General features: G+C 45.0%; 1 protein-coding gene across 2 annotated transcripts in view; it reads right to left on the minus strand.

The window, feature by feature from the left end:
- Positions 1–19,080, minus strand: part of PAG1 (phosphoprotein membrane anchor with glycosphingolipid microdomains 1) — a 106,211-nt gene extending 87,131 nt beyond the window's left edge. Inside the window, exon 1 of one of the 2 annotated variants that reach the window (XM_059489081.1) lies at positions 18,929–19,080. The gene's annotated coding sequence lies outside the window, so the exon portion shown is untranslated. The remainder of the gene's footprint in view (positions 1–18,928) is intronic. The other variant, XM_059489070.1, reaches the window with a different exon arrangement.
- Between the last annotated feature and the right edge of the window lie 1,820 nt (positions 19,081–20,900).

Genomic DNA, 20,900 nt, shown 5'->3' on the forward strand with positions numbered 1-20,900 from the left:
TAACAGAAGTCCTTTGGGACAAAAAGAAAAATGTACAACAGATTGTTAAGATGGGAACAGCAGCTGCAGGGAGAAATACACTTTGGAGAGAGGTAAGTGTGAAGAAAACATTCAAGAATAAGGCTTAGGAAAAGACAAGCAATGCAGAAGCAGAAAGGAAACAGGTATAAGTCAAAAGCAGGTCAGAAGAGACCATCTTTTGGCAGAACTAGACAAGAGCCTGTATCACAGAAGCATATTCCTCCCCAGAGCCAGGCCCATGACTGGGTGCAGCAATCCAGCCACAGTAACACATGCACTTTAGGGACAACCAGGCTAGAATATATTTTTTTTCCTTACCTAATTCCTCATCTCTGCTGGCACCAATAGCACAAAGCAGTGGAGCAATAAAATGAATAGACAATTACAGGCTAGTTCTTTAAAATGAAATGGTGACACTCTGTCCCTGTTGAGGACGTGACACCATTCTACGTGAGTTATGGATTTTGTTCAAACTGACTTCTTTAAACATGCCAATGGCTCAAGGGTCTGCCACAGGGCCATGACTGTCCTTGGAAAACCAGGCTGGCCTGCCCTGTGATCTCTCATACCCAGGGCCAGCAGGAGCTGTGGGGAGCCAGCTACAGCTCAGCCTTGAAGTGCCTCCAGCATAGCTAATGCTTTCCAAGGACTACCACAGGGCTGGGGAAAAAAATGGCCCTTAGCTTCTGCTAGACAAGACAGGGACACAGCTGGCAAACTGCATGAGATGGGTGGCAGGATCTTTTTAGTGCTTGTGATGGAAGGAGAAAAACACCCACCTAAGTAAACAAATGCCCCAAACTTGCCAGAAATACTGAGGTGCTGTTGTCACTACAGATCAGGGGTGTAGGGGGCTCCTTTGGAACCCCTCATCCAGGCACTATTCCTGCAGAAACCACGATGCAATGGATGGGGAGACAAGGAGTGCTGGGACACTTCCTCAGTTTCACTCTGGTGGGTCATACTCACTGTACACCCAGATCTGGTACTGGCCCACGGGTCTAAGTGTGCCCTTAATTATTACAACTGGTAGGCACACAACCACCCCCTTGTGCTGTAGTCTTTGTCCATTTTAATACACAGAACTGATGTGTAGAGCCCTGGAAAAAATGATGGTGACATTTATTTCTTTATTGGAAGAGCCTTGCCCCTTGCTCCTAACACTGACCAGTATAACACACCATTAACAGCAGTATCTAACTGATGGGGTTTTCAGAATAAATCAGGATAAGCTTACAAAAGCTTTCTCCCAGAATTTCCTCCCTTTCCTGCAGAGTACACATCAGCTCCACACACCATCATGTGATCTGGTTCACAGCTCCTGAGCAAACAGGCAAGGTTCCTGTCCTGTATCTCCAGAAACCTTTCTGTAGCAACATCCCAGTAAATTCCCACCACCTGGGGCTGCACAGCTTACTTCTGAAACAAAGACACCAACTTCAAAAAGCCAGTGATTTTAGACATGCTTTATATTAACTGAGGATTAGATTGTTTCCTGCAGATTTAGAAATGCTGTTGCTGCTTCTTATACTATTTACTGTTATTTTTTCCTTTGCCCAAAGGTTATCTGCTACCACAGACTGCTCCTTTGCTTACACACTCCCAATTCAATGGTAATAAATATGAAAGACTAAAGGTCTCAATGTTCTTCTGTAATAATCCACCCTACTGACTGAAACTTAGAAGAAAATACTGGATAGAACTCTCTTCATCCCAGAGGGATTCATGTGCTGCAAATCATTCCTTTAAAAGTCAGATACAGCAAGAGGCAACTAATAGAGCCGCTGGTGGCAAAACACCCAATGTGCTCCCTTCCCCATCAGTCTAGACCCAGCTGCAAGGCACCAAGGGTATGTGATATATTTAAGAATAGTGCCCACACACAGTTTTCTTTCCTGTGCTCCTGAAGGCCCAGCACAGAGCAGTGCTGAGCTGCCAGTGGAACAGCCAGCACAGCAGATCACTGTCACATGCTGAGATCTTAGCAGACTTGCCTTTAATCAGGCAGCACAGGCCAGAGCAAGTGGAAAAAGGCACCAGTAAGAAAATACCCTGCATCTCAGGCCCAGAGATGCAGCAAGCTCTCCCTGGCTTCAGGGAATCCATGGACAAGGCTGTAGAGGTAGCAATTTAAAACAGCAAAATGGGACAGTAAGAGCATTTACCTTTTATCTAAACATGATTCATGAGGCTGCCCCACAAAGTGACAGACAACAACAAAGCAGTTCATCCACTATTGATAACCCAGCATTCCTAAGCCATCAATAGCCATTTGAGTACTCCCAAAGTAAATTTAGCTTCATCTTCATTACTCTCTGTATTGAAAGACCAAGGACATATTCATGGATGTTTACACAATGGCAGGAGAGCACAGTATGGTATGTTTTATTACACTGCCACAGCAGCATCTCGTTCAGACACTGCTAGCATATAATTTCTGTCTCTCTCAAAGCTGGAAGGCAATCATTAGCATGTTGAATCTGGCAAGTTCCTATTATCTATCTGGTAATTACAGAAAGATGGAGAAGCCTTCAAAAAATACCCTCCAACTTCTGCATTTACCACACACCTGATCAAAATACTATCCCCATTACCTAAATTAACAGACACTTCCCATAAACCATTATTCAGAACACATTAACACTAGCATAAAAATCATGATAAAGCATGAAAAATACAGACTATTAATTTATCCTCCCAACTTCAAAAATATAAAACTATGCAATGACAACCTGAATGCAGGAAAACATCTTACTGAAGGTGATGACAAGCTAGGCTACCCGGTCACTTGTCAGGCATTATGAACACTACAGAACAGCTCTAGGTGTCCAAAGCATGTATACCATTACTCAATGCTGTGCACACTGTGGCAGTGAAAATATGCTAAATACACACTCACAGATAATCCCATCCTCAAGAGACTGCTGTAGAAAAGGGCAGAAGGATGAGAGACAAGGCAGTGGGTGAGGCCATACATATGCATACATATACAAAGTAATTGGGAAGTGCTGTGTCTCATTTTCTCAGTTATTCATGGTGCAGGCAGAGGGGAAAGAGGGGTGCCAGAAAGAATACAGAAGCTGGGACAAGATTGGGACAGAAGGAGCTGGAAGAACAGAAAGGAATCAAAGCAAGGAAAGTGAGGCAAGGGAAACAAGACCGTGAGGCCATGAATGAAGAGAGTCAGCCAAAACCAGTGATTAGGGGTAGAAAACACCAAACAAATGGGGGGACAGTGTGCACGGGGAGCAGAGGACTGCAGGAACAATCTGTGAGATGCTTTGGTAGTTTTATTCTCAGGCAGAGGCTTGACACAGTCTGGCACCTCAGAGGCTGCAGCAGGCCCATGTCACAGCCTGAATGACACCAACTAAAGCAGCAGAGCTCTTTATCTCTGTGGCTTATGCACCATTCCAATCACACTGCTTGTCCCAGCCCTGGGCAGGCTGTCCCCACAGGGCAGGGCGGGGGGGGGGCAGCTTCCTGGCTCAGAACCAGCACAGATAACCAGGGTGTCCCCAGGGAGCCCCCCAGCTCTTGTGCCAGCCCCTGCCTGAGCTGCAGCATGACCAACCCCCATCCCAAGCCTTGCTTCTTGTTTTTTGCAAAGAAGCCTCATGATCAGGAAAGGCTTCGAAGGCTGCAGCAAAAGTGTGTCAGTACATGCAATTCCCAAAACTACATCAACAAACAAATAGATTCAATTACTAAGATAGACACTGACCCAATTCAAGGGGATTGGTACATCCATCACAAGAAGATGCTGGAGCTGCAGCCTGATCACATTTACATGAAGAAATCACTTTATGCAAATCTCTCATCCACGGGTGAAGGCTGTACAGGAGAGGAGAAACAGCACTCTACAGAGATTCAGGATGCATGGCAGATAGGCAATTTAAGGTAAATCACAGTTCAGTTATACAAGACATATAACCTGGGAAAAAGTGTGTGGCTTCAAAGTCATAAATTATTTACAAATAATACAGCCTTCTCATGAAATATCCAGAAGGCCAAGCACCTATTTTTCACATTATTTTTCTGCACTTCCACAAATCACAGCGAGACTGAAGATGAATATCTTACCAAGAATGAGCTAGGTTTGGGGGAGGATGGACTTGGAGTGTGGAGTTAGTCAGGGGCTTGCAGGCAAGACAACAAGAACTGAAGGCAGCAGGGCTGTTGTGCTCACCTGCCTGGAAGGGAAGCATCAGAAGTCAAAAGGAGGGAGCATGAGTGGGCTGAGGAAAAGAATTGTCCACCTGGTTATCCACGGCCTCCCAGGACTGCCACTGCCAGCCTGCTCAAAATCACCACCTAATCAAATATTTCAGGGTTTTGAAAATGCAATCCATTCCTCATATTCACAAATCACAGCTGCAGCATCCACATGTGTGCTGTGTTTTCTGCCAGCAGTGATGCCTCTGCAGAGCATTGGCCTTGCTCTGTACAACACATGGTCACACCTCTGTATTCAATTTTCAGTTCTCCAGCTTTCTTCAGCACTTCTGTGGTGAGACCTCAGCAGTTTGACACTTTCTCATCTTTGTTACTCAACACAACACCTGCCCAAATTCTCCTGCAATGACCAATTCAACTGAGTTATTTTTTCTGATGTCCTGCCCGGTGACCCTGCTTGCCTTCCAGTGCTCTTACCGGTATCAGCCTTTTCATAGATATATACACAGTTCATCATTTTCTTTTATGTTGCAAACTCTTTACTCTTCAAAGTCTTTTTCAGATCTTCATGCTCAGTTTGCATCCAATTCAACACAGTCTGGCTGGGGTTTTTTTGTTGGAATCATTAGGGGCAGATACCCATCTGCTCGAGGATATTTCTGTAGTCTGAATAACTCCTAACATTTGTGCTTTCAGCAGACCACTGCTTCTGCTTGCTTACACACACATGCCTTAAGTGACTTTTACAATGTGTTTAAGCAGCTTCCCATGCTGAGCCTGAGGATACTGATTTTCTCTCTTCTGACTTTCTCCTGTTTTCAACTGATCTGCTGTTACTTGTGCCTGGGACAAGTACTTCAGTGTATAAAAAGCCCTTGAGGTTAAAAGATACATTTTTACACACTAATTCAGAAATTTTCTGAAACTCTTCAAAGTCTTGAAGTGCATTTTCTTTGTATTAGAGGTTTGCCTAAATTCAACAGCAGTGTTATTCTTGAGTTCACTGCTTGAGTCACGTGCAGCCGCATAAGGCAAATAAAACATACAATGAAAAATAAACCAATTTATTTTCTTACTAGCTACAGATATTAGCATGTCTTACTTGCATCAATTGGTTTCAATTAAAAGACACAAATACCAAAATATTTCTTCTCAGCTTTAGGACTGCAGCATCTTTACATGACCAAAACTAAAAACAAATGTACTTGTATAATAAAGAGCAAATGTAGCACCAAGTGTTACTTCATCGATGCAGTTATCTCTCTGCACCATGGGTTCATATATATAATCCCCCCAAAGCCACCACAGGGCATAAAATGCAAATTAAAAAGTGACATGAAATCCACATTTTCAGTTATCATGGAAATCTACTCAGTAGCTATTGCTCATATACACCTATGCCTGTCAACATTTGCAACCTTGTGGTTAACAAAAGTCTGTTTCTGAACATTCCTAAGTATTTTTAAATCAACTAAAATACTGTATGAACTCCAATCCTCCCAAGCATTTTTCTTACTATATGACACACTTAGGTACCAAAGCCAAAGAACAAAATTTCCTTTCTGGAGGAAGGGATATTTCTCTTGGCTAAACTTGTTCCTACCTAAGTTTACATCCACTTCCTAGGTTCAGATGTAAAAAGAAGTTGTCACCCATTTGCAGCTCACTGAGATCTCAGCCACTCTGTCACTCGTGGAGCTGTTTCTCTTTTGAAGTCTTTGCTATTGCAAGTATATTCAAATCCTAAATAGTACATAAGCTCTTGAGAATGCCTTTAATTGAGGAAGACCTATGTAAAGGCTGGGATTTCATACTATCCTAAAATAGTAAGACTCCTTCTCCTTTGGGAGAACCACACAACTTATAAGACTGCTCCTCTTTTGCCTCAAAAAACTATTCCTGAGCTGGAAAGGCCACCACAGTCTCCAAGGATTGCATTAGGGCAATAATATTTACACTGAGAAGGCAGCACGTGTATGTCTAAGATCAGCCTCTCAGCAAATTTAAAAAACCATGAATACAAAATAAATTTATATGCAAAATACTTCAGTCCCAGTTTTTCAGAATCAGGAGATAAAGACAATTTGAACATCAACAGTCCAAGGGTAACACCACAGTTGCTATCCTGTTAACAAAGATTAAAGCTATGCCTGTAATTAATATAAAATCAGTTTGCAAGGCCAGGAGAGGAGGCTGAGGTCACTGATAAGAGCTCCACTCCTCCCCTGTGCATCAAAAGCAGCACATTTGGTGGGTTCATTTCCAGGGGTGTCAACTCACCGGGAGGAGGGAACAAGCAGTGGCACACCCAACCATTGTGGTTTACAGAAGGCTTGCGTTGATACAAGTCTCCTGCCTTGAGTCCTGGGTAGGACACTGCTAAGGGCCTATTAATGACAGCTAACCTCAGCATCTCATCTGCTATGCTGTGGAGGCACAGAGGACATGATGCCAGCTACAAATTGCTTGGAAACAGTAAGCAATAGGCTTTAAAGGAAAGGACATACTTCAAAAAAGCAAGACAAGGAGTTTGCACAATAAGCATTATTTGTCCAACATTTACAGGCTCAAGTGTCTGCAAAGAATGAGATTTCCCTTATTTTTCACCTGCATATTCAAAACAGTGATAAGTTTTGCACGCATCCTGCAGGAACAGGAGACAGCAGATACTGCTCCTCTGCTTTACAATCCAGGGAACATGGAAAAGATTTTATATTTTAAAAACGAAAGACGAAGAAGTGGGAGCAAACTGAGAAGTGTTTCGCTATCCTTTTTTCAGTGAGAGTGGAGGACCTTTTTCAAATTTTTAAAAAACAAACAAGAGAACTGTTATTTTAGAATAGGCTCTCTTAAAAAACCTGTGCCTTCAAAGGAGGTATGGAGGTAGTCCCTACCACCCACCCAGCCCAGCTGCTAAAGAGTGCAGTTGGTGCTGCCACAGAATCACAGTGATGCGGGAAGGGACCTTTGGAGGTAACTTGATCCAACATCCCTGCTCAACCAGGGCCTCCCAGAGCTGGTTGCCCAGGACTATGTCCAGGTGGGTCTTGAATACCTCCAAGGATGCAGACTCCACAGCCTCCCAGTAAAACCTGTGCCAGTACTCAGCCACCTGCACAGTCAGAAAAAGCATTTATAGAAGGAGCCTCCTGTGTTTCTGGTTTTACCCATTGCCCCTGTCTTGTCACTGGGCATCACTGAAAACAGCCTGGCTCTGTCCTGTTAGTGTCCACCCTTCAGGTATTTCTACAAAATGACAACATTCTCCCCTGATCCTTCTCTTCTCCAGGCTGAACAGTCCCAGTTCCCTCAGCCTCTTCTCATATGAGAGATCTCCAGCCACTTAATCATCTTCATGGTCCTTTGTGGGACTCCCACCAATATGTGCATTTCTCTTTGGTACTGGGGATCTCAGAACTGGTGTGGCCTCACAAGTGCCTAGAAGAGGGGAAGGATCACCTCCCTCCACTAGCTGTCAAGATTTTGTCTAATGCAGCCCAGGACACACTTTATCTTTGCCACAAGGGCTCAAATGCTGGCTCACGTTCTACTTGGTATCCACCAGAAGCCTGCAGCTTTTCTGCCTTCTGAACAGTCATCCCCCTGCACATATCGGAGCCTGGGGGGTGCTCCTCCCCTGCTCCCAGCACCACCACTCAGGAGCTCAGCTGTGGATGTGGGATAAGTCCAAGCTCCTCTGTGTGCAGCAGAGCAGAAGGCACCATGCCCTGGAGGCAGCACTGCTCAGCAGGGCCCAGCCACGGCAGGAAGGCCGGCTCTGGTCAGGGCCTGTGATCCTCGGTCCTGGTGTGCCCCAGCAGGGCCCACCCTACAGCCTGCACTGTATCAGCATCTCCTCATTCACAGCTCCAGGGGCACTGAATTGCCAGGCTGTGCTTCTGGAAGTTAACCCTTTCCTGTACCAAACACCATCACTCCCAGAGCTGAGGGACAACAATCCTTTGGAGAAGATCAAGCAGGGGGGTGAGAAAATACAAGTTTAAGTTTCAGCCCCAGCACTTTTCTTGTGCTAAACTGAAACACCAGGTACAGGAAAGAAGAGAAAGCAGCATTGCTCTTCTCCCTGACACCAAAACCTCACTCTTTACTATACAACTGACTTTTTTTTTTTTTTTTGTAAGAGCTTGCTCCCCTCTGCATGCAGTCAGGCTGGTGCAGACACACACCACAGTTATTGTAGTGTAAATAAAACCAGGTAGCCAGCTGCTGAAAAGGTATCAATCTCACAGCTCTTGTCCTGAGCATTTACCCACAGCAATCTTCACACTTATTTTTTCTGAATTCAGTCTTTCTAAGTGCCAGCTGCTGATGAACCGCAGGGAGCATAATTTTTATTAAATGATGAACACTAAAACATTAGCATTATACTTCATAAAATCAATTTCCTCTTGCCTGTGGACAGATAGCTAAAGCCCAGAAATTCCCAAGGGTTCTCTGTGTGCACTTTTTTGGTTGGTTTTGGGGGTTTGGATTTTGTTTTTTTCATTGGTTGGTTGGTTGGGGTTTTTCTCTCATTTCTCTAGAATCTAAAGAAGGAAAGCCTTTGGTGTTTAAAGTGGTTGACTGTTTTTAAGCACCAGTGTATTAATTATACAAGCTAATACTTAACATAGGAAATACAATGGCTCAGTGGAGTAAGGCACGTATCATGCTGACTGGAACATGGAAACTGCCAAGACTTGGAAATTCTGCTTCTCAGGGAATCACACCACTGCAATGTATAATTTCTGCCTAGCTCAGAAAACCAAAGGAAAACAAGTTTTCTTGTTTACTGTGTTTCTTGAATAAAACGTTCTCTGCTGATTAAAACTAACAACTTATGCTAATTTCACCACTGTCCAAGAACTAATATTTCAGTAATTCCCACAGCTGGGAGAAGCAAAAAATGACAAAAATCAACCAAGGGTTTCCAGCTTCCCAGACTGCCAACCTGGGGTCCAAACCTCCAGGGCTTTGATGTCCCAGGGTAGCTACGACCAGCTCCTGGGGCCATCCCTACAGGAATTTGGAAGTTCCATCACCCATTTCACAGCCTGGGCTTCTTTCTCCAGACCAGATTTGATGTGCCTGTTGAGAACCAGAAATCATGTTCTTGTACATGCTGTGCCTGAGTGCTGAGTAAACATGAAACACAGAAATGCTGAGTTATTTGCTGCCTGCCTGCTTTGCCAAGTAAATAATATAGCTATTTATGCCTCATAATAATGGCTTCCTGTTTTGGTGGGAAACCAATCCTTTGCTTCTGGTTTACCTTCCCCAGCTCTTCTTCAGGGGTGGTTTTAGCCAAACCTGCTGAGGAGAACAATAACAGGATCACCTGGAAAGCAGCATCCATTAAATCATCATAACCCCACACCAGACCCAGATATCACCACCTCCCCTATCATTCACCTGACTGTTAATGCTAATCAATTCCTTGTGTATTAGATTTCTAGGAATGAAATGGACTTGTCAAGCAACATTAAATATGCAGTCACAAGTGAGTAAGAGCTTCAGGACTCACTCACACAAATTAAAATATACAATTGATATAAAAATGTAAATCAAAAGTATGAAATATAATTAATTTCTTTTTTTCAATTCTTGATGATTCATTCTTGCACTTCCTTCAATATAATAGATGGGAACAATTTAAAAGACTTGACAAACTGTCCAAGATACCCTGGAAAACCAAACTGTTGTACCTCTACATTAGCATAAAACCATTCCCCAATGAACTGTCAGATTTCATGTACTAAATTGCCAGGAATATTTTCTTCCAAATACAGTCATACTTATAAACACCAAAAGGTGACTAGATATTTGCATCCCTTTTGATTACCAAGGGCATAGTTAAGATAACAGATAAAACAGAAGGGAAAGAAAATCATATTAGAAAAGTCCAAGTGCATTAGCAGATAATATTTGAATACACATTCAGTACAGGTGGTCCATAGGTAACTGTTTACCTCAGGTCCCCATGCATGATGCCACATGCTGCTGCTCCCCTGAGTGATTAATTCACCCACAGAGAAATCTCTGTGACAAGTCCCTTCACAAGGCACGAAATGGAGGTCACTGTGCCAGCCAGCAAATGACACATTAAAAAGGGGGGGAAAAGACAGGAAATGCTCTTTATGCTTTCCACTTCAGTACAAACATGTGGGATTTATTTCACTAATCCATGACTGGCAGTGTCAGGGCTACTTGGAGCTGCAGAGACAGAAAGAAATAACCAATTTTCAAATCCCCTCCAGCTACATGAAGGTAAGAAAGAAGAGCACATCTGCCCCCACAGAGCTGTTATTGCACTGCTGCCAACACCATCTCCTGAAAAGGCTGAGCCGCGGGAAGGGACAGCCCCTCCTGTAACTAGGGGAGTCAATTAAGATGGCCAAGATAGTTTCAAAATACACCTTTTTACAAGGTTCTCATTTGAAATTTATTTTGCTGGTCTGATTACAACATTACATTCCTATATGTAAAGTGTGAAGGGAACTGCACAAGTGACTTTGCCTACACAAATATGAGCTTACTCAGACTATTTAAACATGAGGTCACAATTTACCATTCTGGTGGCAAAGCAGTGTCCTTTCTTACCAAGTGTACTAAAAATCAAGCAATATTTGACAGCACATCAAAGTGTGAGACAGAATACAGACACATCCACTTTGGCCTTTCTGAATTTTCTTCTTCTTTTTCCTTAGGCAAGCAAATCTATAAAGCCTCTCATTTAATGTGTTAGATTAATAAATGATGAAGCTACAAACATGAGAGCCCCAACCTTCCATGGCGTGTGTTCAATTATTTTGCATTTAAAAAGAGTAAAGGAAAACTAATTTAATCTCTGTAATTGCCAAACTAAGTGACACAACCTTGCCCATTATAACAGATCAAAACAATACACGTACATTTACCAAGTTGTTGTAAAAACTAATTTTTTACTCTGTAATTTTTACTCTGAAATTTTTACTCTGAATAGCTTTTTTTTTTTTTTTTGAAGCATTAGCTTCCATTTGTGGAAAAGTAACTACCAAATGTTGCAGTAGAGGTCATGGAGACTGTGCTATTCCACACATCTAGTTTCGGGATCAGAGCTATCTTTAGGCTAACCTCTCTGACAGCATTTCAAAAGAAAGCGAAACTATATTTTGGAATGTGCTTGGTGAATATTCCAAACTAAAGTAAGTCTGCAACCACAGGCATTCTAGTTTGCAGGCTCTGACAGTCTGAATGTTGGTCTATGCACTCTGCTAGAAGGAAAAGTAGCTGTTATTCATTGAAGGAACAAACTTCTGGAGACAGTGCAGTTTGTTGGGAAATCACCCACAACACCATCAGCAGCAAGTTCTTTACAACCTCTTCAGCTATGTCTTCCTGTCTCTCCCTCACACCCCAGCTCCTAAACCACAGTGCCTGGGTGGCAGCCTGAGCAGTGCAGGTGTCAGAGCGTGGTGTAGGCAGCAGTGCTCCTCTGCACCCCTTATGCCCAAAGCTGAACCCCTTTTCCCTGCTCTTAACTCCTGCTCTCACTGACATCCTCATTAACTCTCCCCCAGCCACAGCACAAGCCCTAGGGGCAAGCTTCAGGTTACCCTTCTCTGCCTTTTCCATTGGAAACCACCTTGCTTGGACATGAGGAACAGCCCAATATTGGCACCACCCTAGGTAAGCTCCCTCTGCAGCCCTGCCCCATGGCACCAGCCCCTTCACATCTGGAGAGAGCCCACCTGAGGCAGCTGAACACTTCCTTTGCCATTTTTCGTGGGCACACCCCAGCAGTGGCTCACAGCTGTGTGGCAACAAGCATATCCAGGGCTTTCTCTCCCTCAGTCACTTCTGAACCATGAGCCTCTAATCCTTTTGGCTTCAGCTGCAAAACTCCCATTGATTGATAATGGATTTTCCACTGATGTAGAATCGAGCACTTCGACTACACCACTACGAATTAACAGAAGAGAGCTCTGTTAATCCTTTATAAGCAAGCTTAATCTCATGGTTTAGAGAAGGAGCAAAGGCTCTGTTCTTTCCAGTACCAGCTAGAATGTGATTACCATTTCAGAAAATCATTTTCATTTTCTTTGATTGATCCAATATTTCTTTGGAAGACATAAATCCAGACACTACCACAGATGCTTCTGCCAAGTAAAAAAGGAAGAGTTGAGCTATGAATCCTGAAGCTGAAAGCTGGGATCAGCACCCTAGGTCTTTCAGTTAGTCCACAGAAAGTGCTGTCATCTAGAAACAGCAGTCTGACAAAGCCTTTACAGCATTCACCTTTCAATTAAAAAGGGTAACATCTGAAACCTCACATGAAAATGGCTTTAAGATTTGTCAGGGCTCTCTCTTAATGATGTGATTCGATCATTTCCTGTACATTAGTAATAGTTAGGGCTATTAAATGCAAGCAAGTATTAGCACTTTTAAGGACTTACAGAATCTGGCTAATAACTCTGAAGCAATCAAGTCATCAAAAAGATGAACTGAACTTACATTAAAGACACTTTTTCCATTAAAACAAGATTTTGTTAGATCAACTCAGGCTTTAGGTCAGTGGACACAGAATGGTTCTCTTTTTGCAGAAAAGGAAATTCATCACTACACATCAATGTCTGGTAAACAGGAACTCACTCTGGCTCCAATGAGAAAGCACTGCTCACCAAGCCTTGTCCCATTTGCAGCAAACAGTCTGAGCAAGGATACTTACTTACGCCTTAGCAGTAAAATCATGGAAGATCAAGCCCAAATATTACAGCTATAACTGATGTCCTTACTTTGATGTCCTGTCGCACATGAGATGCAAACATTTCATTGAGTCAGTAATTCAACGTACACGCTGCTACTATGCTAGGATGCAAAGAAGTCTTAAAATACAGCAGCTTAGTGGCTCCTCTAAAACACTGGAATGCCACCTATCTCCATAAAATGTTTATCTTTGTCAAGCATTTCACTGCCACTGTTCAGCTGGATGACCTTTGGCAGGAGCAGCAGAGGCTGACGTGCAACTTCATTAAAGCAGCGCCTCCTCCTTCCCCGCCTGCAAGAACAATGAGCGCGGGAGGGAAGAGGTGAGCAGTCCTCGGGGTAATGAAGAGATTTTGTTTCAGAGGGTTATCAATTATTTATGAGCAAATCCCCAGATGAACACATCCGAAGCTGAGCAGTTTTTAATACATTTCACTTCTGTACACACAGCCCAACACAACGAGATGCGAGCTAAACTGGACTGGACTGATTATCCGAGGTGTCAAACAGTGAGTTCAGTCCGACATCAGTACATCACCCTTATGTTTTTCAAAGTACAGTGGTCTTCTAGATTTAAATATCTTTCACAAAAGTCCTCTAAGACTCATAGAAACTATTCTCTATAATATTTCCCATCCATCAAGATCTCAGCAAAGAAAAATCTCATCCTGAAGAATTTCTGTAATTATGCTGAAGCAGTTGTCTAAATAGTCTAATACTCAAATTCTAATATTGCCCAGCTGTGAATGGGATTTTACTCAACAATGGGACTAAATGGATCTGAAGTTTTCTTATTAAGAAAAGGTAAGACCTTTTTCTCATTAAGTAAAGGCCTTCTTCTCCGAGCTGGGTTTAATCTTTTATAAAACAAAGACTTCCTTCTAAAATAAAACTGTTTTACAACTGTGCTTTTTAAAGAGAAGATCTGAAAACTCGTCCTGTGATATGGGAAAGGCAAACATTACACACTCTTTACAAGCAAGGGCAGTGAAACCGAACAGTTGTATGTGCAGGAAATGCTCTTCACAAAAAGTCAGTAATCTGTTTACAAATGCTATCATTGGAAACAGTCATCCTGCAAGACTTGAAATGAAACCCAATCCACTGGCAGGCAGTGAATGCCCAGATCTGCAGAACCACGCTTTGAGCTCCAGCTTCCCACAGCTTCCAGCCAACAGGATGCTGCCAAAGTCACCACCACCAGTGGTTCCTCTGTCCTACTTCAATGACTGTTTGTGGCAGTGTCCTGATGGCCCCAAGGCCACCTTTCACTCCCAGCTCAGGTGCTCTGAGCCAGGACCCCACCTGGGCACTCCAGGACGTGTCCTGCAGAGCAGCCCCAGAGCCAGGTTTGTGCCTGGCCAAGCAGTGGCCTGCCATGCCCAGGTGGCCCCAGGGGAAGGCAGCCAGTCATCCTGAGCTTGGGGAGCTCTTGGTGCTGCCTGGAATGAGCACAGCCAAGGGGCAGCAGACAGCAGGCCCTGCAGGGTCCCTGCCTCTTGGAGCCATGTCTGAAAGCTGCCCTTCAAAGGGAAATGTCTGGGGAGACCCTCATCATGTAAATACATTTGAAACTCCACATGGAATGAGCACTTCCTGCCTTTACTGCACAGCACCCCAGGAGAAGAGCTGGGTCTCTCACATTCCCACTGCCCTCTCCCCTTCAGGCCAGCACTCACCTCAATATCTGCACAGCCCCAGGGGCAAGCTCCCCTCCTGGCCTAGCCAGACTAAACTGCTCCAATATTGAGAAAATAAAAAATAAAAAGCCACTTAGAAATCCATTTTAGATTTGTTTGCATTACTTTAAAGGTTTTGCTATATATTTGGATGAAAGAAGCCCATTAAGTACATCTATATTTACTTCATTACAGCGTGGCTCTTGAAGTTAGATGAAAAGATTTACCCTGGCCACGTTTGTTTATTCATCAACATCAGCTAGATATATTTTCAAAGGCTCATCCTCATTGCATTTACATGAAAGCACACAGATTTTTTTTTTTTTTTCCCAACAGTTGTAAGGCGTTCTGAGAGGTATGAAAGGGCAAAAGAAACTTTAGTGAGAATTACAAAATCAAGGAACGGTAGATGCACAATTTCTGCTTATAAATGGAGGTGGAAACCCACTCTTTCCCACCTGGATTCATTCTTCCCACCCTGCAGATGTATCAACAGCAACAAGCTGCAGCTGGATGCTCAGTGCCCCTGACTCAAGCCCCCATAAAGGCACCTGGCACAAACACCACGAGGGAAGCATTAACCCCTCTTGAAGCTCAAGATCTTAAGCAAACATAGCCCCCCCAAGTTTCTGAAGTTTTTCTCTGTGCTTTGACAAGAAAAATTAGGAGTTTTGTTCCCCCCCAGGTGGCATTGAAGATGAGCTCTTCATTACTGCTAGCAAAGTATGAAGCAGAAGCACAGCCTATCAATGACTGAGGCCAACTGTACAAGTCCCATTATCTTGGACAGGAACCCAAACATAACTTGGTACTTGCATTCCTTTATTATCAAAACTTTATCCTCAATTTATTTAAATATTTAAATGACATTTTTGGGCACTGTCTTTCCTCATGAGTTTACACTTTCCCACGGAAGACTTCCAGAGTGATTAACAATGCTGATCTTTATCCTTCACACTGACTATTCATTCATCCTTTCTAAACGAATACTGCTTACATACGACCCAAGAGGGCTGTAACAAGGCAGTATTTATCTACCCTAATAATCTGCTGTGCCTGCTTTAATTAAAAATGGGTTATATTACATCCATGAAGCACAGGCACACCTCCTGTCACTCGTCATCCACCTCACAGCTGTGCTGGGTGCACCTTCTCAGAGCAAGCTGTGGAGGTCCCACCACCTGCAGCCTGCCCACCCCTGCCCAGGTAACTGAGGGAGCAGTGTTGCCAAAAAACCTGCTTCACCACAGAAGAGAAGCAGAATGAAACTGCAGAGGGGTTTGCAGTTTGGGGCCTTGAAGGAGTCACTGAACACCTGCAGGCTGCCATTCACCTCAGTTCACAGGCAGGGCACCACTGCTGGCATGGCACATGGGGATTTTGTGAGGTGAGGGACCAGGGGGAGGAGTGACTGATGAAGAACCTCTGGCACAGCACAGCAATTCAGTGCATGAAGAGTGCCAGGATGGAGATGGGGGAGCAGCAACCAAGGACATCTCAACTACCTGCAGTAAATTGGCAGCCAAATCAGGATTCAGCTTCCTCATCTGTGTTGCAGCTTTCACAGGTCCTCCATGGGCCCACATGACTGCATAGTGATTTCAAAATTTGGAGTTTACTTCTTGTAGTATTGCACAAATGAGTGTACACTGCTTGCCTTTCCATGTTTCACTCCATGCAAGCAGTATCTTATCATATGAACATTTACAAATGGACCATTTTCCCCTGGAAGAAACTTGAGCTTCTCCCCTCACCAGAACTTTTTTGGCATTATTATAGACAGTATAAGGCAGTAGCAGTACTGATGGCATCCCTGGGATGCTGGATGGGCAGCAAGCAGCCAGGGCAGCGTGCCTGCAAGCCACAGGCTGTGCAACCTGAGCCTCATCCAGCACCTCTCCCTGCTGGCTCCATGCAGGGCCATACCTTCAGCAAACCCTAAATGATGGGAGGGGCCACTCCCCATCTCAGTTTAGCAACCAGGGGATAAGGGTGAGGGGCAGCCCTCTGCTCCCCTTGACCCTGCCTGGGCTCCCTCCCAGCCCCAGCACAACCACCACACTCTGGGACACCTGCCCTCCCCGCTGCTGCTCCAGGGCTGAGCTACCCTTGCATCCTCTGCCTGAAACCTGCCCCATTCTCAACACCTGGAAGCAGAAGCATTGCTGTAGAGGTATGGGTAGTGTTATTTGAATGATTTATTGTTTTAATTGTCACACGATTTTGAGTCCTCTTGGTCTATTAATCTTATTCTTGCATTATATTTTACAGTTACAAACTCCATGGGTTTGGAACTACTTTGAAAAAGCTCCTCAGTTCTCTATCCCCATCTCCATCCTTACTGGAAGTAAAATAACTATCCTGTTCCAGCCATTGAACTTTGCAGCACTCCACCATGGGCATCAATGAGCTGATAAACTCATTTAACTCCTTTGTGTGTCAATGTCAGTGCCCCAAGAAAGAAAGTTCCTTAAACTAAATGCCACTGCACATCCAACAAGAAAAACTTAATGGCTTTTCTTGTGGACTCCTCAGTGCTCCCTAAAATATAAATTAACTCTCAGATCATCCTTGTTTAGGACTTGGAATCCAGTTGCCACTTTCTGATCAATAGAACTGTAATAGTAGAATAAATTCAGAACTAAAGTTATCTGGTAGTAGTAATTTGTACACAATACATGATCTAAAGCCACATGCACTTCCAAATGCCTGGCAATGAGGCCTATGAGGAGCACTGTGCCTTAAAACACAATGGATTACCTGTTTCTTTTCCTCATTAAATGACATCTCATAAAAGGAACCAAACAAAAGATGGGGGAGTTTGATGACTGTCATGTCCCACAACTTTTACTCATTTGAGCAATGTGTTGCCTCCAGGTCCGGTTCTCATTTGGAAGTTGCAGATCCTAATTGCTGACCTGAATATTGATTTTATGTTAATAAAAATCTGTGTTGAAATGCTGGTTAAGTATAAAATTGCTCTAGTACTTCAGGCCTGGATGGTGTCACACATTCTGTCCTATTTTCTTTTTCAATGAGTGCAAAAGACACTCACCCCCTTACAGGAGATGCCCCACAGGCTGCAGAATTTGGCCTTTGTTAAATAAACTAAGACCTGAATAAATCACTTTTCCAATTAGGAGAGGCACTTTTGCAATAACGAAGTTGTGCACCTGAAAAATTTTTAAAAATGTAAAATAAAACCCCGTGGAATTTGAAATGTCTTGTTCTGTATCACCTAAGAGAAACAAACACAACAACAAAGTACTTCCATTTACCTACTGGGTATCTTTCTTTAGCAGTGTTTGCTTCTACAAATTCTCTTAACAGATGCTGCTCCAATCATCATTTATCTGCAACACAGACAGACTTTGAGAGGACTAAGGAGGATTTGCCTCTGGTTTCACACAGCGCGCTTGTTTTTTTGAAGTTTAATTTCATAAAATAAGAACTCTGGATAACAGTTAATCAAGCACAGCTGCAAGGCTTCCTAGGCTGCTAGGACGGGGGGAAATATTTTCTGCCAAGATTTTTTCTTTGCTCTTCCTCTGTCTCACTCCTTTTCTGCATTTATTGCTTAATGGCTTAGTATTATTTCAAAGGCCGTTCCTTTCACAAATGTAATCAATTCGTGCATTCAGCACCACACACGATACGTTACTCTCCTTATAACCAAATCTCTGAAGGATAGATGAGAATGAAAGGTTAAAGAGCTCTATCTTCAAAGTGCTATAGTTCAGACACCTATAAATCACTACGTTTGTTTATCTAGCTAATTGCCCCATTAGCGTCCGTAGCATCTCAAGCTGCACAACTTTCTGCTGTGCCCGTGGGTCAGTTTCTGTTTTCCCTCTCCGGAGCCCTGCGAGCCGCAAGCCCCGCGCAGCACTCGGCGTTAGGGACAATCTGCGCTCGCAGCTCTGTCGGAGGAGCAGCCCCGCTCGCCCCAGTCCTCCACGAGACTTTCCGAGCCCAGAGCAGATGCCACAGCGACACAAACCAGAGCCTGCCACTGCCTAATAGGATTGCAATGGAAATAGGGTTACGGGGCTGGCTGGCAGGAGCGGGGAGGCGCGGTAACCCCGCGCCGCGGAGATTCGCACAGCTGACCCGGCCGGGGCCGGGGCCGGGGCCGTGCCCCGCACCTGTGTCCGCTCCTGCCGCCCGCACCGCCCGCAGCTCCGCCCGTGCGCAGCGCCCGCAGCGCGGAGCGCAGAGACAGCCCCGCAGCGGCCCCGCAGCGACTGCACCAGCACCCCAAAACACGGACACGGACACGGCAACTTCGCGCACCGCCCCCAACTCACCGGGAGGCGCGGGCCCCGCGGAGCGGAGCGTCCCTGGATGATGCCGCCTCCCGCGGAGCGCAGCCCGCAGCGGCGCGGCCACGGAGCCGAGGGAGGAGAGGCAGCAAGTTGCGGCGCGTCTCTCGTCTCTTCTTCTCTCCTCTCCTTTTCTCTCCCTACCCGCCTCCTCCTCCTCCTCCCCCTCTCTCCCTCCCCCTCCTCCGCCCGGCGGGAGGGTCGGGGGAGGCGGCGGAGGGGCCGGAGCGCGGCCGCGGAGCGCGGCGCGGGCACTGCGCATGTCCCCGCGCCCGGCGGCGGAGCCAGGGAGGCGGCGGCGGCGCCGCGGGCCGGCAGCGAGCGCGGCACGGCTCGGGCACGGCTCGGCACGGGCACGGCACGGCTCGGCTCGGGCACGGCACGGCACGGGCACGGCTCGGCACGGCACGGCCCTGCGGAGGCTGCGTTGCACGGTTCCCGCCGCAGCACCTCGCTCGCTGCCCACCTTGCGGCAGTGCCCGGCCCCGGGGGCCTTGGCCGCCCCGAGCAGCGGGGAGCAGCTGCGGCCGGGCCGGCGCTGCGGCGGAGGATGCTGCGGCCGCCGCCCCGATTGCTGCACGGGGGCTGCGCGGCTGGAGGATGCTCCGGTGGCCGGCCTGGAAAGGAGGAAAAAAGGAGGAATTGAAGCATCCTGGTCTTGGGTTTTTTTTGTTTTGGTTTTTTTTTTTTTGGGTTTTTTTTTTTTTTTTTTTTTTTGTTTTTTTGTTTTTTTGGGTTTTTTTTCCTGGTTAAGTGAGCATGACTAAAGAAGACAGGTATTTTGGCAAAAGGAACCTCGGCGTAGTTACTGGTGGCTTTTTAGTGTTGTACCAAGGTCTTTAAGCAAAAGAAATAATCATATTTTACATGATGTAGGGCAGCGCAAGGACTGCAAGTGAAAAGCGCTGTAACAGCAAAGGCAGGAAAGGCTGCAGAAGCAAAATACTGAACTAAGATCTCTGGGGATTTTTTTTAGGGAAATTGCACAATTACTATGAGTTTCCACCCATATGTAAGGAGTGACATAACACCCAGTGAGCTCTTTCTTCCTGAGAATAAGTTTAAACCCCATATGCCATTCTGCAGTAGCAGTGCTGTCAGATGCCTTCAAGGTTTGAGTCTAGATCTGCTCTTGGTATTTTCCAAGCAAGGATTTGCCTTTCCAGGAAAGTGCTGGTTTGTTGCTTAGTTGGTTGCTTGGGGTTTTTTTTGAAATCCAAAAACAGCAGTACCACCAGCATTTTCATTTTCACCTAATCTTTGGCAAGATTACAGCTCAATGTATTATCTCCATGTGTATCTATCCAATGAATCCTCAGAGCTGATCCTTTCCTCATCCCACCTTTCATGATTGCCAGCTGTTGGGTTCCTCTGTTGATTTGTTAACTTTTTTTTTTTAATATTTTTAAACGTTCTTTGAGCTCTTTATTCAACAACTTCTGTCTGCACTGGGTGACATAGTCCATGACTAGCAGAGTCCAGTCCATCCCAGTTTGTCCACGTGGCCCCTGCCACGAAATGCATATTATTCTAGCATGTAACCTGCCAGTTCCTGTAATATCCAGCTGATGGTTGCCATTTTACCAGTCTGGTGTTGCCTTTCTTCTCCATTCTTGACATGCCACTATACTGGCACTGTAGCTGACCTAATGATGTTTTTCTCAGACTTTGTTTTCTCTGGTTTCTTTTACCTGCAGTTCTTGCCAAAAGTTCCCACCAAATCATTTAGTTAGACTAAAGAAGACTTTGTGAAACCCCTGACATCTGTATCCACATCCCACATGGTGAGTCTGCAATGAACCCAACTACCCCAGAGACTCTTTCACCTCCAACTGGTTTTGTAGTCAGTGAAGATTTGCACATGTGGAGTTTTGAATCAGCACTTTTGTTCCATCTCTGCATTCCTTCATTCTTGACCAGTGATTCTCCTGCTCTACTCAAGCCTTGTTGATGTCCT

This window comes from Ammospiza nelsoni, chromosome 1, assembly GCF_027579445.1.
Source record: "Ammospiza nelsoni isolate bAmmNel1 chromosome 1, bAmmNel1.pri, whole genome shotgun sequence".
NCBI classification, from domain to species: Eukaryota; Metazoa; Chordata; class Aves; order Passeriformes; family Passerellidae; genus Ammospiza; species Ammospiza nelsoni.